Source organism: Halichoeres trimaculatus, unplaced genomic scaffold (genome assembly GCF_033239565.1).
Source record: "Halichoeres trimaculatus isolate MK-OKI-2021-1 unplaced genomic scaffold, fHalTri1.1 fHalTri1_scaffold_7, whole genome shotgun sequence".
Lineage (NCBI taxonomy): Eukaryota > Metazoa > Chordata > Actinopteri > Labriformes > Labridae > Halichoeres > Halichoeres trimaculatus.
The window spans coordinates 33,829,006-33,849,667 of NW_027437185.1; positions in this window are offsets into that span (position 1 = coordinate 33,829,006).

Consider the following 20,662-nt stretch of genomic DNA (forward strand, 5'->3'; position numbering starts at 1 on the left):
CATTCTCCCAGTATTCTACAGGCTTGTCAAGATGCTGTTTAGCAAACTTTAAACCAGCTTCAACATGCCTTTTCTTGAGGAATGGAGTCTTGTGGGCCGAGTGTCCATAGAGGCCATGGTGGTGGAGTGCATTGCCTATTGTTTTCTCTGTAACAATTGTACCTGCTGCCTCCAAGTCTTTCTGGAGCACTTTCAGGGTGGTCCTTGGCTCGTTGAGTACTCTTCTGACTATCTTTCTGACTCGCTGGTCAGAAATCTTCAAGGAGCTCCTGTGTGTGGCCTGTTGATGGTAAGGTGGTGCTTCTTCCACTTGTGAACAATGGTCTCAGCGGTGCTGACTGGAATATTCAGGTGCTTTGATAAAAGTCTGTAACCAGTTCCATTCTGATGCTGAGCAACAATCAAGTTGTGAATGTCTTCAGAGAGCTCTTTGCCTTTACCCATCATGAGGTGTGTGGTATTTAACTGCTTGGTGAAAAAAACAACCTTTTTTATAGGACCATCAATTTGCTCTAGCCCAGCTGATGTTGGTTTGCAGTAAGTGGAAGTTCAAGTAATAATTAGTGACAGATTTCAGGTGGTATGGTGCTTTTCCTTGCCAAAGTATACAGCCTTTCCATGGTGTGTTCAATACTTTTTTTCCTGTGTTATCGTACTTAATTCCACATAATCATTATTTATGGACTTGAATGTCATGATTTCTTTTCATGTGTGGATTATTTGAGTTAATACCAATGTTTGGTAGAAATTTCATTTGAATTGCATCTTTGGAAATAAATGAGAAAAAAGTTGATGCATTCAATACTTATTTTCCCGACTACCTGAGCAGTGCAGAAAAATGTCTTGTTTCATGTTGTTTCAAGAAAAGGAGGTCTAAATTGCTTGTAGCAAGTAAAAAAAATCTACCAATGGAACAAGAGAAAAGTCACTTTTATTATGACATCATTGTAGTTTCAAGAAATTTTATCCAGCAAATTTTTCTAAATCCATTTGCATTTTTTTTTTTTTTTTTTTTACTTGTTACACGCAATTCAGACATCATTTTTGTCTTTCAATAACTTAAAACAAGACACTTTTCTGGACTGTTCAGTTGAATGTGGCTCATATCAAGTGTAATAAGACACTTTTTACTCAATATAAGACAATACGTTTTTTTTTTGCAGTGTAAAACACCAGAGAGAAAAATGGAGATTTGTTTCAACATGTAAATCATGTAAAGATCCTCAGGGGGCATCAGAAGGACAGAATCAAGACTGAGTGAAGGACAATACTCCTTCTTTAAAACAACACTTGGGTCAGCAGATCAAAACGCTTTGTTCTTATTTTAAAAGACCAAGAGTTCAAAATGTACAGAAACACACATTAACGTGTTTGAATCAGGCGTTTCTTGGGACACATTAGAAAATCTAAAGAGAGCGATCTCTTCAAACATCATCGTCCACATCTCTGCTTTATTTTTTTGAAGTGATAAAACACCTGCAGTCTGACATTAAAGTCATATTCTAATGAGACACAGGAGCAGCGGAGGGGAAGAGGGAGATAGGAAGCTGCAGAGTGAAAGCTGATTTGTGGAGGATGCCTCGCAGCGGTGCTCCTTCCTCCTCCTCCTCCTCCTCCTCAGCAGCTCGTCAGGGTTTGATGTGGCAGAGCGAGGCGAGCGGCGGCGGCGGCGTTCAGCCTCTGTGTGAGAGAGACAGAGAGGAGCTCATTTCAGGGCCGACTAATTTCTCCATTATAGGTGCACAATTATCCCAGTGTGACTGCGAACACAGATAGGAGGATATCAGAGAGGTAAGAGGAAGGGGTGAGTGAGGCCTTGTTATTGAGAGAAGGAGATGAGGGAAGGAGGAGCGCGTTAGAAGTTTCTCATCTCTTAATTGCGATCAGCGAGCAGAGTTTAGCAGATTAATCTGCTCAAGGACGCAGAGAGAGGCGGCTGTTTGTTTCCTCAGACTCTGAAATCGTGCAGAGACTCACACTGACCGAGCTGGAGGAAACCTCTCACACCTTCACACCAAAACACACGCTCTGAAAGCTCAGTACACGCAGGAAGTTTTCGTATGAATCTCCTCCTGACACTCTGAGCTGCAGGGCTTCTCTCCAACTGAACTCAGATCTGTGGAAGTTTCCGGAGGTGAGGACAGCTGGATGTGTTTTTGTGCTGAGTTTGATGTTTTCTCAGAAAGTGTGGACGAGCACGTCTGGAGTGTGAGGATTTAGAACTTATTTCTGTCTTTTCTGTGTCACTGCTGAGTCTGTTATATCAGCTGCTGCAAAGATTCACACTCAGGACAAAGAGCCACATCGTATTCAAAGGTACAGCCACCGGGACGGATCAAGGTGAAGAATCTGGCCTTGGGACAGTGCAGTGTGACCTGGTATCAACCCCCCACCACCACCTCCTGATTTACAGACAATCAGCTCACCCTGCTTAGCCTGTAAGATCGGACAAAAACTGGCACTTTCAAGGTTGTACGGCGAGGAACAACCACAGAAAGACCAAGTCTGGGCATTTTGGCAAAGTGAAGAGTCCTGTATTTGAAAATAAAGATAAATACTCCCCCTGTAAATTGAACCAAACTGGACCAATTGGTAAAAACTTAGCTCCAGTGACCTTTCATGGTCCCTTCATGACTTTTCTAACCAAAATAGTGAAGTCTTTAAGATGAGCTCTGAAATTTAGGTTGTAGACCACATTAGCAGAAAGAGTAGTCAGTGGAACCTATAGTTTGTATCCAGGACATCATTTCTATGACATCACACATTTGTTTCTGATATGGAGTTTGAAGCCCATCGTAACTGGTGAGATATTTGACATTTTGCTGGTTCAAGTCCCAGCATGGAGCAAGATTGGGAATTGGGCTGATAGCTGTAAAAGGTGTCAGCATAGGTGTCCTTGAGTAAGGTACCATACCGCCCAACTGCTCAACATGGTATATTGCTTTGGACAAAAGCATCCTCTAAGTAAGTGAAATTGTAAGTTTAACAAATCTGGAAATAGTGAGTCATTCAAGAATGTATTGACAGAAAAATAATCTATTAATATCCTAAAGTTTCATGACCCAGGCTGTAAACATGTTCTAATCTACTTTAAAGGTTGGCTTTTTGAACAGCCTAAAGCGGACACTCAAAGAACTGCAGTTTGTTTTTGTTTTTCTTTTTTCATTTTCACTGAGGGCTACATCGTCATAATGGTTGTCCTCAAAGGGCCAGATGTAACTGTAAGACAGTATAAAGAGTAGCTAAATGTAACTCAATGCAATTTAAAATAAATGCAATGGAGCAAGATTGGGAATTGGGCTGATAGCTGGAGAGGTGTCAGCATAGGTGTCCTTGAGTAAGGTACCATACCGCCCAACTGCTCAACGCGGTACATTGCTTTGGACAAAAGCATCTTCTAAGTAAGTGAAATCGTAAGTTTAACAAATCTGGAAATAGCGAGTCATTACAAAATGTGTTGATAGAAAAATGATCCAAGGGGAATTACTTTTCGGGGCTTTTTATGCCTTTAACAGTACAGGAGAGGGCAGTGGATAGAGCAGGAAACAGGACGAGAGAAGGGAAAGACATGGGATAGATAGAGCATTGCTGGATTGAAACTTGGGCCACCAACTAGAGCAGGGCAACATCATCATAATGGTTTCCCCCAAAGGGCCAGACGTAATTTTCAGACAGTATAAATGTAGCTAAATGTAACTAAATGTAATGTAAAAAAAATGCAGCCAATGCTTCAAAATTGCAGCCTCTGAAAAAGACTTTGCAGACTATTTCTTCAGCCACTACAAAGCTAGCTTTCACTGTCGTTTTTGGTTGTGGCTTTCTTGAACACATCCTACTGCGATTGCAGTTTGCATTTTAAATCAGCTCTATTTGTTGTTTTTCTTGAAGGCTCACTTTGGTGTACTTAGCTCTGTGTTTGGTGTCAAAAAGCCGACGTAGACTGTACTCTTTGACAACCGCTGCAGCCTCATAACAGAAAAGACATACTGGTTTTTCTCCTTGAAGCACAAACATATATTCGCTGTCATATCTTTCTTGAAACACCCTTCATCTGCATCAACGTTTCTCTTCCTGGACATTTTGGAGTCTTATTTCTCAATTCCTCCAGTTTGGAAATGGTAGTGATCTAGTGGTGGGATGCCATCACCTTGCGGGTAACATAATCGGTCGGTATTATGGGAAATGTAGTTTATAGTCAATTCACCCTTTTGACTTATCTATTAAAAGAAAATCAGGCCTTTTAAGCTCTCACAAGCAACATTATTTGGTGTAGTGGGCCACGTTTGGCGCATGGGCCTTGAGTTCGACACGTGCACTAGAGGGTGGATCACTTGGGGTTAGTCCGTCTGTGCCCCAGGAACTGCAGTTTTTACAAGAAAGCACAAGATCTTCACTAGACTCACTGAAATTATGGGGACATTGCGTAAGGATCTTCAAACTGCTTCATAACAGTTAGAGAGACAGGCCTCAAACACTAAGGTCTGCTGCTGTCAGGCCTCCAAGAGGGAGCTAAATGGGAGAAAGGGGGTTCACCTTAAAGAGACAGCAGCTTAAAGGATAAGTTTGGTTTATACATCTTTTACACTGTTTATAGAATGAAGTAGAACAAAATACTCACCCAGAAGGCTTTCCTGATCCAAGCAGTGCTTCGGGAGATATTTAGATCCAAAAATCGTGCAGCGGGCGTCCGTATAATGGGATCCATCAGGGGCATAGACAGCGCCGCTTCTAAAACTGCTTTAATTGTCCAAAAACTTGTGTTTTTCACCAATATTCCATCATGGTCCGCTCCGGGTTAGTCCTCTGCTGCAGTCTGTGTCACTCCAGACAGCGCTGTGTGGCTGTACTGACCCCTGAACTGACGAAGACTTTGTTTACGATTGGCCCTCCGCACATGCGCAGTACTCTCTGGAGAGCTGACTCCACTTCCTCCTTTCTTTGAGGGGCAAACATAAACAAAGTCTTTGACAGTTCAGGGGTCAGTACAGCCACACAGTGCTGTCTGGAGTGACACAGACTGCAGCAGAGGACTAACCCGGAGCGGACTGTTTATGCCCTAATAGATCCCATTATACAGACGTCCGCTGCACGATTTTTGGATCTAAATATCTCCCCAAGCACTGCTTGGATCAGGAAAACCTTCTGGGTGAGTATTTTGTTCTACTTCATTCTATAAACAATGTAAAAGCTGTATAAACCAAACTTATCCTTTAAGTTAAGTATTTCAGACAGAGGCTGATATGAACGTTTTTGAAGTAAGAGGTTCATAATATAAGACCAAAGCATCAGAAAGTTTCATAAGACTTTCATCAGGATTGAATTTTTCTTTTCTTTTCCTTGCAATCGTTATCACCTTGATTATGTTTGACATTCAGGACTGTAAAAATTTGAGCTCGTAAACATCAAGATGTCGACTTCAGCAGGAAGGTCGAGGTCTGAGACCAGCAGGTGGTCACGTATAAACCAGTGACGCCCTGAGTTTGTAAAATCTTTACAACCTGGCGCTGCATTGTCTGCTTTCTAGAGACTTCTTCTTGAAGTGCGCAGGTTTTTAATCACAGATACTGAAGGCCAGTCCTCTACCTGTGATGTTCCAGCTGCAGGTTTTTTTCTTTGTGTGGCGTTAGAGGTTTAAAGAAACCAAACCATTGTTGACGTCACACACACACACACGCACACACACACACACACACACACACACACACACACACACACACACACACACACACACACACATGTAGATTCTCAGGATTAAAAACAAAAAGCTCCTTGATTCCTTCTGCTTCCTGTTCCTCCCATTAAACAACTCTCCCAGGATGCAACGCAACATTTGTCTCTATTAGTAATGTAGGTTATGAGGAGAAAGCCGTGCATTGTGGGTAAAGCCCTGGTGGAAACTTCTTGGAAGTCTCATACAGGGATCCAATTAAAATCAGCGAGCAGAGAGTCTGAAGGCGGGAGAATCCCCTCGCTGCTCCCAAACCGCTCTTCCTGCTGATTTCAGCAAACGATATAAATCACAGCGTCTGAGCATCGATTAGCTTGGGCCACCACTGCCACCGCTGCTCTGACTACTGCTGGATGAGGGGGCGGAGCTTTAAATCAGCTGTGAGGAAACGCAGGGCTGTTATTGCACAGTTTCAGCCCACATGAAGCTGCAGAACAAGACTCTGAGGAGGGAATAAACGGAGAGAAGGTTAATGAATCAGAGTTAGCAGGACGCACGTCAGATACAGATCAGGCTTTGGGCTGAAAAGCTTTCAGGAGCTGCTTTAATACTTTGTTTTTCTTGTGTTTAACATAAAAATAATTGATGCAAAACCTGAACATCGCTCGGATTATATCAAGGGAAATAAAATAAAGGGCCCTTTTTATTCTCTGGGTTTTTAGAATTGAGGGAAAATGAAACTGAAGGGAAAATGGGATAAACAACAATCAACAGGGACTTACTTTGATCTACAGCCGTTGCCTGGATTTATAGACTGTAATTGTTGTGATTGTTTATTGAATATAAAAACCAAACAGGCGTCCGAAGATATTTTTCTCCTCTGTAGTTCCACCACAAAGTCTTTGCATTTTCTCTTGTTCTCAGGTGACATTAAAACTAACATTTGAAGGTGACGTCACAGAGGGAAGTCCTGTTGGTTCTGCCTCAGCTTAACATTAATAGACCTGGATCTGACTGTCACACCTGTTGATGAAAAGGAAGGAAATCTGTATCCCTATCAGTGGCGATTGCTCTAAGACTGCAAGGGCAGTTCAGCTCCCCTAAAACGTCCCCAAAAAAAGTGTTGATATGTTCTGCTGTGTGTACATTTTATTGAGAAAATATGGGCTAGAATTCCTTCATCTTTTGTTCAGAATCAGCTCCTATCACAGGTAACTGGCTCCACCTCCTTCTCATTCATCCCCGCAGCGTCTCAGCGCTTTAACACAGTCGAACGCTGAGCGTCTTCTGACTTCAGTGGGGAAGCGTAGAGTGGGTTGTTCCACTGTGGAAACTGGACGGTCATTGGATAAACGCTGGGCTTTGTCCCGCCCATCGGACGCTCAGCGTCTCTGGGGGTCTATGAGGCAGTGGGCTGGCCTGGACGCTGGGCTTCTGCATGATGATTGGATGATCTGTCTGAGGCCGAATCCCTTTTTGATTGACAGTGAAATGAGCCAGTCAGCGATCCTGAAGTATAACACTCCACATGCAAAACAAAACAAATCTGATGACATAAATCAACCCCAGGCTCACACTGAATCTGGTGCGGGTCCGGTGCGGCTTCCGCATGTAATCCGTATCATTAAAATCACTGTTGTAGGCTCACATTAGCTCCGCGAGGTGCGAGTCCTGTTGCGGGAGCTGTATGGCACAACGGAAAGAATCCGCAAGAAGTCTATCTTTTCCGGTCGCCGGAGAGGATCTGGGTAAAGCTAAATGAAATATGGCGAGCTATACAGGAAGTGGATTGCCAGGTGGCATGAAGATCCGTTGTTTTTAAAAATAAAATCAGTGTACAAACAAATGTAACTTGACTCTTCTTTGGCAGCACAGTCGTGCTAGTAGTAAATGTAAACATTACATCACACCCGGTGACAGGTGGTCACATTTTGACAACAAGGGACGACGAGAGACTCATCATTGAAGTGGAAAGTCATCCCATTTTATATGATACATCTCATACTTATTATAAGGAGGAATAAAGCTCTCGCGCAAGTCCAGACAAGAACGTGAACCCACGTGAGCTTCTACTCTCGCGAGTGCCTTTTCCGCACCCGTCACTGCAACCGTTCCGGAGCCAATGTGAGCTCGGCGTTATGGTGCTCAGCTCAAGACTCAAGATCAGACTGAGTTATTGTTTACATCCGCCACCAAGAGCCGAGCCACCGGTGTATGTATTGACGGGACAGCACCCATGTCAGTCTCATCCAGACCTGGCTCCTTTACCCCACCCTAAACTCCATCATATCACCAGACACAGAATCTTCCTGCTGAAAATGGGCACCACAGACAACCATGTTTTTTGTGACAGATGCAGAAATAAAGACCTGTCTCTCAACTGCAAAAAAACGAACCTGAGCACGAATGCTAACTCCATTTTTCTTGGACTAGGTAGTACCTCTGGATTCAGTGCAAACCCAATATTAAACCATCGCAATGGATGGTCAAATTAAATAATATACTGGAATAAACGCTATAAACACAACCTAAAACGCTAACTCTTACTCACTACCTCCTGTTATTCACATTAGATTCAAGCAGAGTCAGAGAACAGGAGTCCCCATGCTATGTCATCTGACGCCATATTGGAAAGAGAGTATTTTAAAAAGCTGTACGCCTTGAAATTGTGCCTTTGTGTGTTGAATGACATAAAATCAATCATTTGATTATTCTACAGCAACAATCAGACATAGTTAAATGTTGATTTACAAAATGATTGACTCTAAAATATGCTCTGTCAACATCACATAAAGATTCAACTGCATTTTTGATATGTTGTGGCTCATTATAAAGCAACTGTCGACCAAGTGTTGCAAAAAATAAATAAATAAAAATAAAATAAACAACAACAACAACAAAATAATTTAAATAAAATAATAATAATAATAATAATAATAATAATAATAATAATAATAATAATAATAACAATAATAATAATTTTAAATAATATATAATAAATAAATAAATAGACAAATAAATAGACAAATAAATAAATAAATAAATAAATAAATAGACAAATAAATAAATAAATAAATAAATAAATAAATAAATAAATAAATACATAAATAAATAAATAAATAAATAAATAAATAAATAAATAAATATGCCACCTTAAATCCCTGCTGAAACATTCCACAGAATGAGATCATTTTAAACAAGTATTCTGAATTTGATGTTTAACTCCCTGCTGTTGTTGGTTTGGGGAGCTTATCATGGAGTCTGTTGTAACTTCCCTTTACTCTAACTCTAACACCTAACAGATAAAAGACAGAAATGTTAAGGAAAACGAAGCAAGGAGGTTGGAACGTGAATAAAAAAGTTATCAACAGGATTCAGGCAGTATAAAAATCTTTTTCTGCATCTCTTTTAGCCGAGAGAAAACATTAAACTCTCATCAGATACTATTTTATTTATCTGAAAACAGCAGAAGACCAGAGAGCTGAAGTCAGCATTTTTCTGCTGTATCAGATGTTTTCATGAGGAATATTACAGACGCAGTCAGGTTCATGTTTTATTTCGCTGCTTTTATTACCATATGTCCCGTGAGGCGTCACACTGTTGTAGAAAATCGTACATTAGTGGAGCTGCTTCCTCTTTAAGACTTTATCCAGCCTGTGAAGTGAAGTACTCCTCCACTTCCTCACGAATCAAACCCTTCAGAGACACATGGCTTGAAGTTTTCACCTGACAGGTAAGGATAAAATATCCCAGTGATATAAAAAGTCAGATAAAGTAAATCTTCCTCTGAGTTCAGCGACATGATTTAAACTACAAACAGGCTGTGAACCAACAGCGTCTGCTCTCCTCTCTGACACTTTACTCAGGTTTCTCTTTTATCCCCTTGTCTCTCTGCTTTCATCTCTTTGACTCAGACAGTTTCAGGATTAAGAGGAATTTTTTATCACTCAACTTTAAACTCTTCAAATCCCTCAGAAGCGTCTTTGCCTGGAGTTTGTGCCACCTGGAGAGGATCCAGCCTGTTCCTGTCCGCTGAGTTTGTTCTCAGTCTGAAGAGGACACTTCTCCAGCAGAGAGCCTGATTATGTTAAATCTGACCGGAAAGGTGTGTGTGTGAGTGTGTGTGTGTGTGAGGACCCCCTCCCTGCTCCACCAGCTGACAGGTTCAGCTACTCGCTCAAAGTCGAACCCCGAACAAGGACGAGGTTTTAATCTTCCTGCGTGTTATCGTCGCTCTCTGATGAGCAGATCTGCAGCGATGGCGTCACGGCGAGCTGCAGCCATGCGTGGACGATCCTCTGCAAAACCCTGCATGTGTGTGTTTGGACGGCGTGCTGAGGGATTACTCCCAATCGTTGTCAAATATTTGTCTGTGAGCTGGACACAGAGCTGCCTTTGATCAGAGTGAAACCATCACTCTCTTAAAAAGTTCAATCAGAGATTGTTGTTTATTAGGTATTAAAATGGTTTTAGTGATTTTCACGAAGGTAGTGAGAAGTTAGAAGAGCATATCCAATAAAATAAAATGAGATTATTTAAAATCTTTCTCCCTACCTGATTTTGGGAAACCAAATCTTGCTACCTGGAAAACTCTGGGAGAAAACAAGATACGTCCTCCAGCCTCAGCCAAATGGAGCATCAGCTAAATTAAAAAACCTGACAGCAGTAACGAGTGTGTCCAACTTCTGGACTGACAAAGAAAATCTTTCAGTAGCTTAAGCATCAAATACAAAAAGGGAATGAGAGATATGCAAGGTAACTCATTGATTCGGCTCCGTTGTGACAATTTGAATCGGTAAATCTTCAACCATTTGGGTTTGCAAGATTATTTAAACGGCACCTTAGAGAAGAAAAACAAGCTTTACAGTGATATTCAGGGTATCACAGTACTGCATAGGAATCCAAATGCATCCATGTTCCAGTCACGTGAAATAATCGGTGCAAGCTGTTCTCATTACCGTAATTCTTCAACTATTTTTTTTTCTTTCAAAAGACGGTTTTTGAAAGACGAGGAGATGGGCTTTCCATGTGAGCTCTGAGTCTTTTCAAAGACAAAATAACAAAATAAAAGTCAAATTGTCCTGTATGAAAGTATCTTCAGCTGTTGTTTCCTATAGTGATGAAAATGGGCACCAAAGTTAAGGAAAAGATGTTTGTTGAGCAGGTCATTAACAATACCAAACTGTCTGCATTTAAAGGGGCTGCAAGGAGTTTTAAGGTAATCTTGAAAAAGTCTCCTTTCTAGATATGTGTCTGGCCATAATCCACACTTAAAAATGAGATTATCAGCGCTAATATTGCTGGTTACAGGTTGTTTTAAATAGCTACTTCTTAGCTTCAAGGTCGAGTTTAGCAGGACTGGATTGATTTATGGCACGTCTAAGTTTCTATGACAACACCACACCAGCTGATGGAGTTTAGTAGTGAGAAGAGAGATCTGTGTTTTTCTCTTCTGAAAATGATATCTGTGATTAATTTTGTAGTGATGGTGGACACTAGAGCCTAACTGTCGGACAGAAAAAGCACAGAAGAGCAGAAGAAAGATAAACAGGAGAGAGATAGAGCACGAGCTAAAGGCTAAAAGGGCTAAACTGTTTGTGCTAATGTTGATTCCAACCCACAGTCAGCAGTTATTCTGCAGTGGTCTGTTCAAACTTGAGAGTCTATCAATAAAATGAAGAGTGAGGTTACATTAGCTCTGATTGGTAGATGACTGGCAGGACATAACCAGGATTAACTAACGTTACACATTACAGATACGTCATAGCACTGGGCTGATGATGTTGCTAACAAATAGCCGGCTGCTGCAACATTTGCTTGATGTCACATTTCAAACCGTAGCATTACGTAACTGATAAATACCTTACCTTGGCTGGTCGTATCCAGTAAAAAGTTGTCTTGGACAAAGAAATTGGTTCTTTCCATTTAATTCCAAAACAAACACACGCCTCGCTAAAAGTAATTTACGACAGTGTGCGTAGACTCCGGGCCACAAGGTGGCAAAGGAGTGCAATCCTCCTCATAGCATCTTTAAACACCCTGCTTAAACTTGTTTTCCACCCAAAAGTGTGGCGTGTCCTTTAGACGGTTCACAGGTATTTTTCAAGACAGTGTCATAACTTATCTAAACCTTTGCCACTGACGTAAGACATGATGACCATCATCCATCAGAAAGTCCCAATAAGGCCTATTGTCTGTGGCAAAGCATGCTGGAACACCAACTAGTTGGGTGACACCACTATTGAACATCTTTTTCTCACATTAGGGTCCTTATCATGGATTAAAGGGAAGAAAAAGATGCACTGGGCAGGTGGTGGAAGCTGGTTTGACTGTAAAACCTCATCGATTAATAACCCCAAGAGATCATCAGGGGGTGGAGCGGCTCGAGATGAATTTGTTGCATACATTAGGTCTGTTTCTGTTTGAGAGGCTGAAGACTGAGCTTTACTACAGGAAACTTGCAGAATTTCAAGCTCAGAATGAGGAAAGTAGAGGATATGAGAAAGAGCTACACAGCTGCAGAGAAGCTGCACTTTGCTGAATATGACGGAAATCTGTGTGACGCTTTGTTTTCTCATAGAGGCGGCTGAAAACAGACGGAGGGAACACCTGTGCAACTTTGACTCCAGATTTAAAGCATCTTTATATCCAGCCACATTGTGCACTGTGTTAAAAAGTTCAGCAGCTCCATCACTCCCTTAGGATGTGTGTGTGTGTGTGTGTGTGTGTGTGTGTGTGTGTGTGTGTGTGTGTGTGTGTGTGTGTGTGTGTGTGTGTGTGTGTGTGTGTTTTCGGCTGTTACACTATGAGACCTCTGAGGGGGGAACAGGATGTATCAATCTGTAGAAACAGAGCCGAGTCAGGGCGTGTCGTCGTCGTCGTCGAGTGATGGGACCGGTGGCGTGAACCCGTTGACAGGTCAATTATTCCCCCGGCTGAATTACAGCGTGTAATATCTACTCCAGCAGATGGAAACACCCCCCGGGTAAAATATGTCACTTCCTATATGTCGACACCCCCCCAACTCTCCCTCCTGAAATCAAAGTTCAGCTGAAAACACCCCCAGACTCTTTGTTTATGTCTGTGAGCAACGAGCAACAAACACTCATCAGTCAGCGATGATGGTGTTTTTCTTCTCCATCCAGTTGCAGCGTGGAGCAGAGTGCTACTGCTGCAGGCGGAGGGGTCAAAGGTCAGGGGAAAGTCTGTCAGAGGAAAGAATAACACGGGGAGGAAATAGATTTTCAAGGAGGTGCACATGATGGAGATCGGCCTTCTGGGGCAGAGGGGGAAACCGATGCTGAGAGACCAATATGTGAGAGGAGGAAGCTACTTGAAAGACTACAGGTGCATCATGGGAGATGTAGGATTCAGTGTGTGCATGAAAAGATTAGATAATCAAGCTTCAAAATCTGTGTCTAAAATTCCTCCAAAGTGGCCCCTGCTCCTGAATCGTCCTCATTTCTTCGACAGTTTGAGAGGTTCAGCTTCGTTTCACAGGTAGGACGAAGGTGAAGGAGGCCGAGGCCGCCATGTTCAGGGCAATCTGACCACCTGGAAGGAGAAGCTGCCAACAAACCCTTTAAACTCTCAGGTATTATTAATTTTTTTTTTATCTACTCATTTATATTCTCAAATCCAATGATGAAACTCCATTGTTTCCTGAATTTTAAAATGAAGAAAAAAGTCTTTAAGCTGTAAAACCCAGAGATATCTCGAACAGGGTGACCTGCCAAATGACAATTAATGGCAGATCTTGTGCTTAGTAAGCGACTCTCTGAGGGTTTATCACCACATGGCGAGTACAATATGCACCACAACAGTCACATAATTAAAAATATGCTCAGTTTTTACAGCAACAGCTTTTTATTCTGCTTACTAATAAGTCTCAGCTTCGCAGGAACAGGCCCACACACAAACACAAACACACACATCATTTTTGTCTTTAAATATCTTGCAGTAAGACATTTCTCTGAACTTTCCAGGCAACTATTAAGCCTAATAAGATCATTTTTACTCACAGAAGCTGCAAGGACAACATGATCTTGAAATGTCTCCCCTTTACATACATGCCTGATCATAATCCACACTTTAAAATGAGATTATTCCTAAATGCTTCTTCTTGGCTTCCCAGCACGGTGAAATCTCGGCGGCAACACCACACTGGTCTGTTCAAACTTGAGAGTCTATCAATAAAATGAAGAGTGGGGTTACGTTAGCTCTGCTTGGTAGGTGACTGGCAGGACATAACCAGGATTCACTAACATTACAGACACGTCTCAGGGCACCGGGCTGTGCGTAGAGCTTAGTATAGATGGCTACTAAACTACGGTACAAACTGACAAAGTTCGCTATGTAACTGTTGATAATACCTCACCTTTTGGCATTGTATCTGGTAAAAAGTTGTCTTGAACAAAGAAAATTTGTTTTTTTTTAATCTTTTTTTTTTATTGAAAAGATAATACAGTACAACATCTCCATTCAAAGAAATATGGATTAATTTTTTTCTTTTTTTTTTTTTTAAAGGTCCCATGTTCTGCTCCTTTTCTGCAGTTTAATATGGATCATTGATGTCTTCATGAAATGGTAGTAACATGTTTTGGTCCAAAAAGCCAATAAATCAAGCACAGCAGCATTGTTTCCAGGCTCTCATAGCCCCTCTGTTCAGAACGCTCTGATTTAGTGGGCGTGGCCTTCATATGTAAATGAGCCACCGCTGATACCGCCCCGCTCTTCCACGTCACTGAGAGCGGCGCCACGAGCTCCGAGTGCACAATGTTTAGAAAACAGCGAAACTCGTTTACCGTAACATTACAGGCTAAAACAACAGGCTAACCACGGCTAAAGTTAGCATTCTGAAGCTAACACACAGACAGGGGGGACACTGAGGAAAAGCTCTTACATCTGCTCCACAGCACACAGCATTTAAAATACTCACATTTCCAGGGTCCCAGGTTTGTTGGTGGATGGTTGGTAATGCGATTCAGGACCAGTCTATTCGCTAGCCCTCTGTTGGACTGTCCAAAGTTGGAAAAGCAGTCGGCCGTGAAGTGACTAGCACACACATGCACAGTTTTACTGAGTGTAGCTGGAACATTACCCCTCATGAATGAACTCTAACCACTCAGTCTTGTCTTCTTCCAAGATGGGAAGCTTGTGCATGGAACTATGTAGCTGTTTACAGCCAAAAACAAAGCAGTGATGGCTCTTCAACTTTGGCATTGTCCTCCTCACTGCTGGAGAGAATGAGTGGGCTGGGAGGGGGGTTTGAGGGTATCTGCTCTGGTGGACCAATCAGGTCAGACTTGCTCCTGATTGGTCTAAAGGGAATCGCTGTCGGCAGCAAATCCCTAACATCCAGACAGCTCTTTTTAGGTCGGGATTTTAAATTCACAAGCAAGTTCAGGTTTTGTCATTAAATATCACATTTTGTTGGCTGGAAAGCCAAAGACCCACAAGTTTTACTAAAAGAGTTAAAAAGTGATTTTTGCATAATATAGAACCTTTACCATGTAGGGATATGTAAGCACTCACATATACACATTCAAAACAAAAAACTGATAATTTTTTTTGGGAGGGAACAATAAAGAAAAGTAGAGTTAAAAAGAAGATCTGATCTCCATTCATTTCCAAAACAAACACACGTTTTGTTAAAAGTCACGTCTTCGCGACAGTGTGAGTGAGACTCTAGGCCAAAAAGGTGTCCCTGCAGTCCAATTAAAACAGAAAAAAAGGCTTCAACAGCTGCTTTGATTTCAGTTTCTGCAGTTTAGATTTTTTCATACTCTCATCTTATTGTAGATTTTAAATGATTTTAATGTTTTTAATCAAGTACTTTGTGATTTGAGTTTAATTTTTAAAGTCTAACCAGGGACAGGAGATGCACATTAGTCATGGTTTCACACCTGAATGCAATGTGACTTTGTTAATTTCTTGAAACAAAGCTTGTTACATTTATCCCTGTAAAATAAAGAGGTAAAAAGATTGATTTAAAAAATAATAATAATAAATAATAATGATTTAAATAAACAAACAAATAAACAAACAAATAAATAAATAAATAAATGTGAAAAACAAAACATAATCACCAAAGATGCATGGAGAAATAAGTCTGCAGACTCGTACTCTGCTTATTTACGGACGCATGCAGAAAAGACATGCACAGACACACACAAGCGACTCCTCATACATTTTGCTAATCAGGGACTTATTTTGATTATTTTAGCTCCGTGTAAACAAAAAAACAAGACACAAAGGGAAAATCATGAACAAAGCCACATGGCCTCTTGGAAAGTGCCCCTCACATGCTTTTTATGCTCTGACCCTTGTTTGCTGAGTCTGTCCAGGTGAGCTCCTGCACCCTGAGGTCCTCCCAGGTCAGCACCAAGTCATCACACCAAACTGTAACTCAGTTTTTCTAAAGATGAAGAAAGTCACAGGCTTTTCCTCCTGTCTGTTTAAAGAATCAGATTCCTCCTCTGCTCGTCTTCTGCTCCTTTTGGCGTCTCTTTCAGCTCTAATCTGATCGAATCTGTTGAAGATTTCAGAGAGTGTAAGACATCCATCTGCTTCACAATCACTCCTCTGTCAGCTCTCCCCCTCTTTCTCCTGCGGCTCTGTCTTTATGTTTTTATTTTTTCTTCCACCTGAGCTGCGTCACCAAGGCCGGCTGAGACGCTGCTTCATTTAACTCCGGTCATGAATTTAATGCTTCTTTAGAAAAAGCGGAGTGAAAGCGGCGCGAACAGGCAGCAGTGAAAGGCTCAGATACTCCTGCAGCAGTTTTCTATGCACCCACATATTAAGGAGAGCGTGTGAATAACGAGCAGGGAGAGATGAAGTGGCTCCTCTTGTGCTTCTCTTTCACTGCAAACACAAACCCGATGAATTCACCTCAATGACTCATTTTAAAGTTCACTCCGAGGTCACGCAGGCTTTAAACTTCCTGAAGGACCTGCTGCTGCCGATGATTTTAAGCTGATATTAGATCTCACACACTGTTCACAAAGTTCAGACTGAGTTTAGGAGCAAACTGTTGATTATGGGAGCAGACAATAAATGATTTTAAGCCACAATAACAAAGATTTTATGTGAAAACAATGGGACTTGACTTCTCACTCCAGTATTCTGTGATAAAAAATGCTCTGCCGTCCCTTTTAGTGTGGGAAGACTTCAAGTTTTGTTCAAGTTTTAGCAAGGTCAAAGGCAGATTTCTGAGATCAGGAGGAAGAATTCAGATATCAGAAACAGAGGTGAAACATTGAAGGCAGAATTCTCAGAACTTTGGATCTAATCCTCCTTATCCTCTTTTCTAGACCCTGATGGAAATACGGTACCATCTACGAACAAACAGTGTGAGCTTTACCTAACAGCACCCAAACGATGGTGTGTTTTCATGTTTTTATCAAACACACCATGGACATGTGCAGGCTGGAGCAAGGGTGTGAAGTTTGAGCACAAGGAGGAGAAGAAACCTGGACCTCACTGATACAGCTCTGACCTATTTATGTTTTTTATTTATATATTTCCCCTGCAGACGTCACAAATGAAGATTAATGACAGGGACAGAACAAAACGTGATTCATGGCGTTACTGTTTTATTACACTGTGTGTGTTTGTGTGTGTGAGAGAGATGATGATTGGAGGCTGTTGTGTATTCTGCAAAACTTCATTTGCTACTGCTCTAGCACACAGCTATAACACTAATATGTATCATTACTATTTTAATGGAAAGTGTCATGAAAGTGTCATGAAGCATAGAATAAGAAGAGTTTATTTTGAACGTTGTTTAAACAAATCATCTTAAAATCAATTATGTCATCTTCAGAACTGGTCTCTTCAAACCAGGCTCCACTGATTTTTTATCAAGTACCAATAACTTCCACTAGATCTGTTCCCGGTCCGTCTCTACCCTGTCACAACTCCAGAGCTGAAAGGTTCAGTTCAGGTCAACATGTCGACTTCCAGGAGCTCCACTTTATTTTGTTTCTCCTTTGATCTCAGCTTTGGCAATCCATAACTCTCCACAACAGATATGAAAGACTTTGGGCCAATCCCAATTGTCATTCTTACCCCTTCGACTACCACTCTGTTTTAAGGGTCAACGGGAAGTGGTTAAAAAAAAAAAAACATCTCTTAGAAACAAGACGCCGCTCAATTCCTGCTACGTCATCACCCCTAAACGCTCGCTGGTTTTCGTAGGCAGAGCGACTGATTATTCACATCCAGAGCAAACACATTTTTACAAACTGATGATTAAACCCCTGTCAGATAAGCCCGAAATCTCACAGCAAACAGACACCACAACGATCACGAGTAATAGTACAACAGTACAGCTAAGTTAGTGAAGAAAGAAATGGCGTTGAATAAAGAGTTACTCTCACAGTTCTTTCATTAATGTGTCTTGGATGCGTCCTGGTCATCTTCTTCTCCGATCACTAGCACGCTTGGAATGGTGAAAAGGTAACTGAAATATTAGGGAGTCACAGAATCAGGACTTTTGCTTTGAGTGACTAGTACCCTCTTTATTTAAAAACGCGGCAGTTATGGAAATTAAGTGAGTGCACAGTTATAGAATAATTGCTCCTTTTAACAGATATTACTATAAAATTAATCATAATGTCAACCAAAAAAAAAAAAAAAAAATCAGATAAAAAAAGCCATTAAAATGATTTTAAAAAATTGAAACAATGAAATTAAAAAATAACAAAATTATGGGATAAAAATCCAATTCATGTGATAATAAAGTCATAATTTTGAGATGAAAATTGCTAATTTTGGAATACAAAAGTCATTAATATGAGATTAAAAAAAGTTCAAAATGATAAGATAAAGTTGTAATTATGAGATAAAAAAATCATGATTATGAGTTTAAAAATGAAAAAATTAGTTTAAAGAATGACATTATAATGAGATAAAAATTTGAAATTATGAGATTAAGTCTTCATTATGAGAATAAAATTCATTGTTACAGAATTAGGACTTTTGCTTCAAGTAACAAATAATATCTGCAGAGTACCCTCTTTATTTGAAAAGGCGGCAGTCAGGGAAATTAACTGAGCGCACAGTCATAGAGTTCCCAGCTCCTTTTAATAGATATTGCTATAAAATTAATAATAATGACTTATAAATTTAAATAATGAGATCGGAAAAGTCATAAATATGAGACTACGAGATGAAGTAAAAATAATGAGATACAATAGTCTTAGTTATGACATAAAAATTGGGATAAATTATAGTAAAAAAGCCATAATTGAAAAGAAATCAGATAAAAAAAGGCATTAAAATGAGAGAAAACATTATAAACAATGAGATTTAAAAATGACAAAATTATGAGATAAAAAGTCAAATTCATGCGATAATAAAGTCTTAATTTTGAGATGACAATTCCAAATTTTGGGATACAAAAGTCATAAATATGAGATTGAAAAAAGGTCAAAATGATAAGATAAAGTTTTAATTATGAAATAGAAAATTCAGAATTATGAGATTAAAAAAATGCAAACATTTGATTAAAGAGTGACATTTTTATGAGATAAAGTCTTCACTATGAGAACAAGATTTATTGTTACTGAATCAGGACTTTTGCTTAAAGTGACAAATAATATCTGCAGAGTGACCTCTTTATTTGAAAAGGTAGCAGTTAGGGAAATTTACTGAGTGCACAGTCTAAGAGTACTAGCTCCTTTTAACAGATATTTTAGTTTGGGAAATCAGTTAAACTGTCACTGGGACAAATTTAAAACACCACTTCCTTTCACTTTGAAACGCTAACGTTATGCAAATGTTAAGGTACTCAGAGGCTGTATTATGTTACTTCTAAATACCGTAATGTTAGCTTGTCGTAACTTATGTAGCTATACAGCTCCTGAATGCAGCTTCTCTGTCCAATCTCTCATGAATCGCAGCCCACCGCAGTGAAGTCTGTCCGCTGTGAGCACCCTGACATCGCTGTAGCTAATATTAGCTATAACCATAGCTGTTGCTATTGCAGGGTTAGTTTGATTGTTATAACAAGCGATTTCAAAATACAACCAACACAATCTTAAACAAAATTAATATTAATGCGTAGTAGCAAAGGATTGGATGTCTGATTAATTCATATCATGGGAAAGTTCTCTTACCCGTTGGTTTCAAGAGAGGTCTTGGTTCATCTTCTTTCCAAGGGCTGTGCAGCTCTTCACCTTGGTCTTACGGAGAATCGGGACACTCCTTCACTACACGCGCAAAAATGAGGGTAAGGGGTAGAACTGGGATTGGACCTTTGATTTTTGCTGGATGCTGAAGCAACAAACTAACATAACGATGGTTTTTCAGGCGTTGAGTCAGAAGGTGAGAGGTTTTCAGAGCTCAACAACATAAACCCTTGATCATGACTATTGTGCAGAGCGGAGACGGACCAGACATGGACCTAGTGGAAGTCTGGCGTCATTTATCTCTTTTATTTCTCTTCTGAGTAATTTTTTCAGGCTTTTTTTGGCCTTTACTCAGAAGAGAACAGGAAAGAGGAAAAAGCAGAAATCTAATCTCACGGGGAGCTCAACCTAACTGCTTTTCCATAGGCTTTAACATCCTAATATAACGAGTTTAATAAACATAAAGAGATTAATGAGACAGCTCAAATCTTCAGGATGATAAAAGATCTTATTAATATTGTTCCAGCCTTTCTTTTTTACAGTGTAAAAATAATAAGCTCTAAAAATAGCTGACACCTCACCCTGTGTTGTTAAAACGCCTCTTTAAGCGAACTCATCTGGGAGTGCGTGTTCAGCAGCGGCGTACACGAGGAAAGGAAAACGCTCCATGACGAGCGATCAGGGACCTCCAGGAGCTGCGGCCTGCTGGGACTGATCTGGATTCTGGAGAGGGGGGTTCTGGGAAGAAAAGGTTGTTATTTTCCAGCATGGCTGGGGTTGAAGTCCAGCGAGCGTCGGGGACATTTCTGTGGGAAAGAGGCAGGAGAAGAGGAGGGAGAGTCCCCGGGTGTTTGAGGGG